Here is a 7,619-nt window from a genome sequence, read left to right as displayed (position 1 = left end):
CTGTCAGAAAAATAGCACGTGAATTTGTTTCCAAACAAGAGCACGTAGAATTTGCCGCCACTACATAGAGCGCAGCACTGAGGTTTGCGATGCAAGATGGCGGATGACAACTGTCAAAGGTAAGTAGCTAAAGAGGGCAGCACGGTGATTAAAGATGGCGGATGACAGCTGCACGTGGCTTTGTTTCCAAACAAGAGAACGTGGAATTTGCCGTCACCACATAGAGTGCAGCACTGAGGTTTCGGATGCAAGATGGCGGATGACAGCTGTGACGTACCACATTTCAAAGGTAAGTAGCTAAAGAGGGCAGCACTGTGCTCAAAGATGGCGGATGACAGCTGCACGTGGCTTTGTTTACCTCGCGCTAGTGAGGTTAAGTTGGTAGCACTAAATTTTAGACCCGTCAAGATGGCAGCACTGCCGATGACAGGTGATGAATTTACATCTACTACGATAAAGAGGGCAGCACGGTGCTCTCTGGATTAAAGATGGCGGATGACAGCTGTCAAAAAGGCACGTGGCTGTCAAAAAACACGTGGCTTTGTTTACCTCATGCTAGTGAGGTTAAGTTGGTATCACTAAGGTTTAGGCCCGTCAAGATGGCAGTACTGAGGTTAGCGATGCGTTGTTGTCTGTCAAAAAGCACGTGGCTTTGTTTACAAATCTGTTGAAAAGCACGTGGCTGTCAAAAAGCACGTGGCTTTGTTTACCTCGCGCTAGTGAGGTTAAGTTGGCACTACTGAGGTTTAGGTCCGTCAAGATGGCAGTACTGAGGTTAGCGATGCGTTGTTGTCTGTCAAAAAGCACGTGGCTGTCAAAAAACACGTGGCTTTGTTTACCTCGCGCTAGTGAGGTTAAGTTGGCACTAGTGAGGTTTAGGCCCGTCAAGATGGCAGCAGTGAGGTTAGCGATGCGTTGTTGTCGATGACAGCTGTCAAAAAGCACGTGGCTTTGTTTACAAATTCAAATCTCGCGCCAAAATTCAAATTTCCCGCCAAAATTCAAATTTCCCGCGGGCGGCGGAGGCGGAGGCGGCGGTGGAGGAGGAGGCGGATGAGGCGGCGGGAGGAGGAGGAGGCGGCCGAACCCGCTTATTATACTACTGACGCAGCATGTCGCTATGCAAGTTAGGTTCCAAAAAGTGTAAGAAAATAAAATATATAAATGCAATGTAAATTTTAATCTAATAGCACTTGTATATTATTGTTTGAAATAACTCCACATGTTGTATATGAGTTGATAATGTTTTTAAATACAGAGGATATGAGTAAAATTTCCACGAACCTACTACGCTGGCGTAGCAGGGGGAGTGATACTCCCACGTGGCGCGTCCCAGGTGGCGGATAGGGGGTCCTAAGCGGCTTGCTGGCGGACTTGGGGGAAATAAAATACCTCTCGCGGACCAAACACACAACCCACCTGTAGGTGGGGGACGTAGACGAAGAATATACCCACGGTATTCACTGCCTGTCGTAAGGGGCGACCAAGGAACCACGAAACTACTTGCGATTAGTACCACCATGCGACAACATCATGGTTCGCTTTTACTTTCGCGTAGTACCACTATATTAGGTACCAAATAGGTTTGTGATTAGTATCATAGGAGCACCGTGCGGTCGGGTTTTGCAGTACCTGTGATTAGTACCACCATATGAGCGGGACCATGAGATGATAGCTACCATGGTCCTGCCTTGTCTGTGATTAGTACCCACTCTATGAGGAACACCACGGGATAGTGCAGGTCCCTGTGGCTAGTACTCTTATGTGATGAACACCATAGGTTTGCGTTGCCTGTAAATGGCGCCGCAATGTGAGAAAACCCATAGGTCTGTATTACATGACGAATTTCATAACCTGTGTGTAGTACCATAATGTGTGGAATACCGCGAGTCTCTGCTACTTTTGATTAGTACCGCAACATGACATATACCATGTTCTACCTTCCTAGATGTAAGTAGCGTTATGCCGGGCAGATAACTTGGATTTTCGACCCCCTTTAGACTGCAAGCATCATCCATTCAGTGTTATGCTATAGCAACAGTCCCTTGGTCTGTAATCCTATTGTTTTACGTCAGTTTCTGTGAATGTAAGGCATTGTGCGTTGCATCCACTGATTGTTTTAAATCCATGTCAATCCATTCATTCTTCGTCCTCACGTATTGAATTCTGGTCAGTGGAGAATTTTGGACTTAATTTGTCATACCATTTCGTCTCATTTCGTACCATTAGGGGCCGATGACCTCGATGTTAGGCCCCATTTAACAACAAGCATCATCATCATGAGTTAAATTTTGTAAATAATGTAAATTTAATATTGGTGAGTGTGTGTTTAATAGAAAAAGATAGTGTAAATTGTATAATACTGTATTTTAGGATATTGTCTTCCTGTCTGTTCATTGACAATTTAATGCTTGATAGTAAGGTATTTTTGTGTACCGTTTGCCACCAAGGTAGACACCTCCATTTCATTTGAAGTGATTTTGATTTGATTGTTCCTTTCCACTCTTATATTTTTAAATGGGAGATAAATTAATTATACTCTTCTTGTGCCACTCTGAAATTTATTTTATCAGCTGTTTCTTGTTTAGGCCTATATATTTTATTCCCTTACTTCTTTATTCTACTTTTCTTATTTCTTACTTACAGCCCTCTGAAGATATTAATGAGAAAATATTCATAGAAGAACATACTGATGATCGGCTGTTGCCGTACATCAAAGAAGAAACAAAGTACGTACAGTACGAATCCTATACAATATGGAATATATTGTACCTATTCACAGTTGTGTTCAGTAGTGGTTGGTTTATGGCCAAAAGCTGGCCATTTTCATCAGTTTAATCGTTTCTTTACAAAGTTTCATTTAAACGCTATCTTAAAATTCTGTTGGTTATATTTATCTAAAATATTCAGGAATTTTAAGATCATATTTTTGTTCCGTCATGTAGTTATACTAAATATATATATGTATACAAAAACAATCTCTGGTAAAGCTAGATATTTTTGAAGTGTATTTCTTTACAATACCTTTAAGCAACCATGTAAAATGTGTTCTTTCCTTCACTGTCAATGCATCATTTGTTCATCACATTCTTATTATCTGAAATGCCGTCTGCAACTATTACCTCCAGATAGTCTCAGTAATTTTGTACGTTCGTACTCTGCCAGGAACCATGTGTGGCCTGGAACATAATTGTATTTAATGGAAGTCAGCGCAGCGGGGGTAACCTAGCATGCGATGTAGCGCAACAGACCGGTTCGAGCATGCATACAGCAAGCAAGATACATCACGCAGAGCGTGATGCTGCTATCACGTGAACACCTCCTGATATTGTCGAACATACTACAAGAAATTGTACTAACTTTGGAACCCACTGATATATCAGTTAATGAGATACGCCATCGTATAGCCTATTATATAAAGGCAAACATACTGCAATTTCATTAATGTCGTCCTACGGACTTAAAGAATAATTCAGGTATAAAGAAACTTGATTTTTCCACGAGAGGAGAGGAAGCTGAGCTCGGCAGATTGGTATAAAAGAACGGGGTTTTGCTAGGTCAAGTCAGTTCAATTCTCATATCGCTGCCGTCGTGTAGTCATGCTGTCTCACATGAACGGGTTCACGAGGTTCGAACTTAAAACATCACATCGTACGAACTCTACGGTAAAGTTTTCGCCAAGACTTATAAAACATTAACTCGTGTTGGAACTTAGAAACTTTTCTAGCGATATGATACTAACTTAATAATTTCAAAGTGTTGTCAAAGATTTATGATATTTAATCACTTTACAGACTTACTACTTTCCACTGCAAATCGAACAAATTTAATTGATTTAAACTTGTATTCATATTCAAATGAAACTGACTTTAAATATTCATGAGAAATAAGCGTATGAATATTAAGACGATTTTCAAGTGAAATAATTAAATATATAATCTGTCAAACTAATCTATTTCATAAAGTTACCTTACGTACGTGTGTAATAATTACTGGTTGAAGTTTTAATACGGTTAAACCTTCATCACAAGTGAACAGTATTTGACAATGTATGACATTGCCGTCATAGGAACTTGTAAATATCCACGAATTAAGTATTTCGTTATGGCGAATAAGACTGATTTTCGTGTGTAAATATGTTATAACTGTGCTTCAACGTAAACAGTGAATCCAATCTAATGAGCAATAACAATCATCTACCAGTGATTAAATATTAGAGGAAATTCACGTAGTAAAATACAGTGCCAATTTTATGACTTACAAGCATAGAACACTCAGAAGTTAATCTTGTCAGTTGAACGTTTTCTTGTTTATAAAGTTTATAAGTGACACGCTGAAACCCTGACCGAGTGCCTATTTCGTCAGATAAAGCTGCTGTCATTTCGACTACGTGGGAGTTGGAACGTGGTGAATTCATAGAATTTAAACGTGGTTACTACGCGGGAATCAGAAGTGGTACCATGGGGATAGCATCACAACACCAGCTGTCGAGGACTTCATATGATGTTCGTTGAACCGCATTTCTCTACATTTTCAGTTTGATATTTGGATGTTTCTGGTGATATGAGTGCCACTGTAAACAAACTTGAGATTTAAACAGACTATATTAGAAGTTGAACTGTAGAATCAGTGATTTCATTCATAATTCAACGAACTACTTCGCTCATTGGATTTCACATTAAATTTTATAAATGTTGAGTGACAGTTCTAAAATAGACTATAGCACCGAACTTCAGAAGAAGATAAAATTTGCCAAATTTTGAAGTGCTAAAATATTGAAAGTGGTATAGGGAAATTCATTTTTCAAGTGAAAGGGTGTTACATTCATTTTCAGTTTTTATCATTTGAACCAATACTTGAAGAACTTTATGAACATTATCAGGAAAGAACTTATTGATTTTCAACGAAAGATAATCGTTTCATGTTAAAAGATGGACAATCATAAATATTTATTTTGTTTTAATTAGCCAGGCGACATGAACTTGTTCAGACAATATTCTAATTTGGTTTAAATGCTACGAGTCAGAAATAATAGGGAACTTATTCATTAAATTCTCCAGGTGAATAAATTAAGTTTTAAAATCTATCCATTATTTCGCTCTGCATCTAAATCTTTCTGTATCTGCTCCCTGAGGACCGTTCCCACTTCACAAGATTCTCATGCCCATATCCTTAATTTTTCCTGGTAGTGTACCAACAGTGACACACAGAAATAGCCATTTTGTAGATCATATACTAAATATACAAATTCGAAGCTGTTAAGTTTTATGTACATTGTAAACAGTACAATAATTTTAAACCAACATAATTAGGTTCATTAATCAATATAATGATGCCTGAGTTCATTAGTGTGATAACTCAAAGAATGCCATTTTCAAGTATTTATTTGGATAGATTCCTTTCTAATGATCTTTTCTGTTCTCTTGTGTGTTAAGTAAGATTCTTCCATTTGTAGATCCCAAAGCAGATAAGTTGTAGTAGAAATGAAATGTTCAGGTCAGTTGTGCTACATCTTAGATATCATAGTTTTCAAATAAAATGTCCACTTTGTGTAAGCAAAGGAAATTTGTGGCATTTAATTTATGTTTGTTCCAGTGTTGGCGTCACACTTGCTGTTTGTCGCCAATTCTCACTTTTCATTTTAGTGCTCATTGTCAGTCAATTGCTTGTAGCTTGTTGATTGCAAACACATTTACACAATTAGTATAAACTAATAAAATGGACAGCTACAAGTGAACTATAAATTTGTGCAGGTTGCCTAAAAAAATTCAGAATACTTCAAGTAAGTGAATTTATTATCTCCTAAAAGGAGGCAAATAATAATGCAATGATATAATATTATTTCAAAATTGTAATTTTTATCACTGAGGTTAAAAAGTAGCACAAGTGTACATCCTGTTTTCAAACATTTAATGCAGTAGTTTGTTTGAACTTTAGGTGTGCCTTTGGACTATATGCTAATTAATTTTGTGCTGTCACACCTTTGTTCGTTACTGTGCGCAACGATCCTTGAGAATACCTGGGAGATGATGGTATAATCTCGGATTGGTAATCTTAACAGAACCCCTGTATCGGCAGGTCCTGCAATGGCTAGTCATAGCCTATGATTTGACTTCAGACCAGATTAGTGATGGAAACTTTGAATTCTGAAAGGTTTATTTGATTTTGTGGGTAGTTAGAGTCTTCTTGACTGTTATATGACGCGTTGATTTCTTCTTACAGTACATTTGCAACCAGTAGCAAAAAATATTCATTTCAGGCCTCGGAACTACCCAGTACCAGCTTACATGCTTTCATTAGTCAGAGTAGAACCATGCACACAACTGAAGATCGCCCAAATACAACTCTTCGAGGAGGAAATTCTGCTGTTTCTTTGTAATTTTTATGTGAATGGACACAATAGGCTGTTAGAGAGCAATCATATATTATGGCCACCAATAAAAATGTTCCTTATGAATACCTTCCACATGCAAAATGCACATTTCAGTTTTTGGATGGAGTTTACATAGCTTTCTTCTTCCTTAACATATCTTGTGCAGATGCAGTCTTGAACCAGAAAAGCGACAAGCATTTTGTGTGTATGCTTTTCCGTTGGTATATAAGGCAGAGGACAGTCCATGGTCTATGTAGCTTAGGCCATTGTATATCATATATTTTTATATGCTTCTGAATGATTCAGTTGACCGGATCTTATCTACTGCATACCACTTTGTTTTATATCTCACCTCATGTGCTATGTTATCCTGACCTTCATTTCAGCAGTCTACAAATATCAAGCAGCAACTTTAATGACTTATTTTAAAATGTGTAAGATATATGCCTTGTCAGTTTGGTACTGAATTACATATGAACAGGTTTTGAGGTTCATAAAATTTCCTAATTGCTGACATGTAGAAAGGCACATGTTTATGAGCTTACCAATTACTGATGAGATTTCGTTCCATTTTTGGAACGAAGACCTCATCACCAATAAAATGCCAGTTGGCAAAGGAGTTCGACAAGGTGACACAATCTCTCCAAAGCTGTTTACCCTTGCCTTGGAAGATGTATTCAAAACCCTTCATTGGGATAATAAAGGAATACAAATCAACGGGTTATATTTGAACCACCTGCGTTTTGCCGATGACATTGTGCTCATAAGTGAAAATCTAGATGAGCTAGAAAGCATGATCCAAGATTTTAAACTGCTTCTGCTAAGATTGGTTTGGAAATGAACATTAATAAACCGAAAATACTAAGCCCAGAGAGTCGACCACTTAAAATGGGAAACCAATATATAGAAGCTGCTGATGAGTACATCTATCTTGGACACAAGATAAAACTTGGAAAAGACAACCAACGTGCAGAATAGGTATGAGTTGGACTGCATTCCGAAAACTAAGATTCATCCTCACCAACAAGGATGTTCCAATTAACCTGAAGACCAAAGTTTATAATACGTGCGTGCTGCCAGTTACAACTTACGGTCTGGAAACGATGACTCTGACGAAGGAAAGTGATCGCAAGCTTCAGCGAACACAACGAGCCATGGAGCGACAGATGCTAGGAATCAGCCTTAGGGATAAGATCCCTTCAGAGGACATCAGGAGAAGAACGAATGTAACAGACATCCCAGAGAT

This window comes from Anabrus simplex, chromosome X (genome assembly GCF_040414725.1).
Source record: "Anabrus simplex isolate iqAnaSimp1 chromosome X, ASM4041472v1, whole genome shotgun sequence".
In the NCBI taxonomy this organism is placed as follows: Eukaryota; Metazoa; Arthropoda; class Insecta; order Orthoptera; family Tettigoniidae; genus Anabrus; species Anabrus simplex.
The sequence above is the reverse complement of the archived record's forward strand: the minus strand, read 5'-3'. Positions refer to the sequence as shown.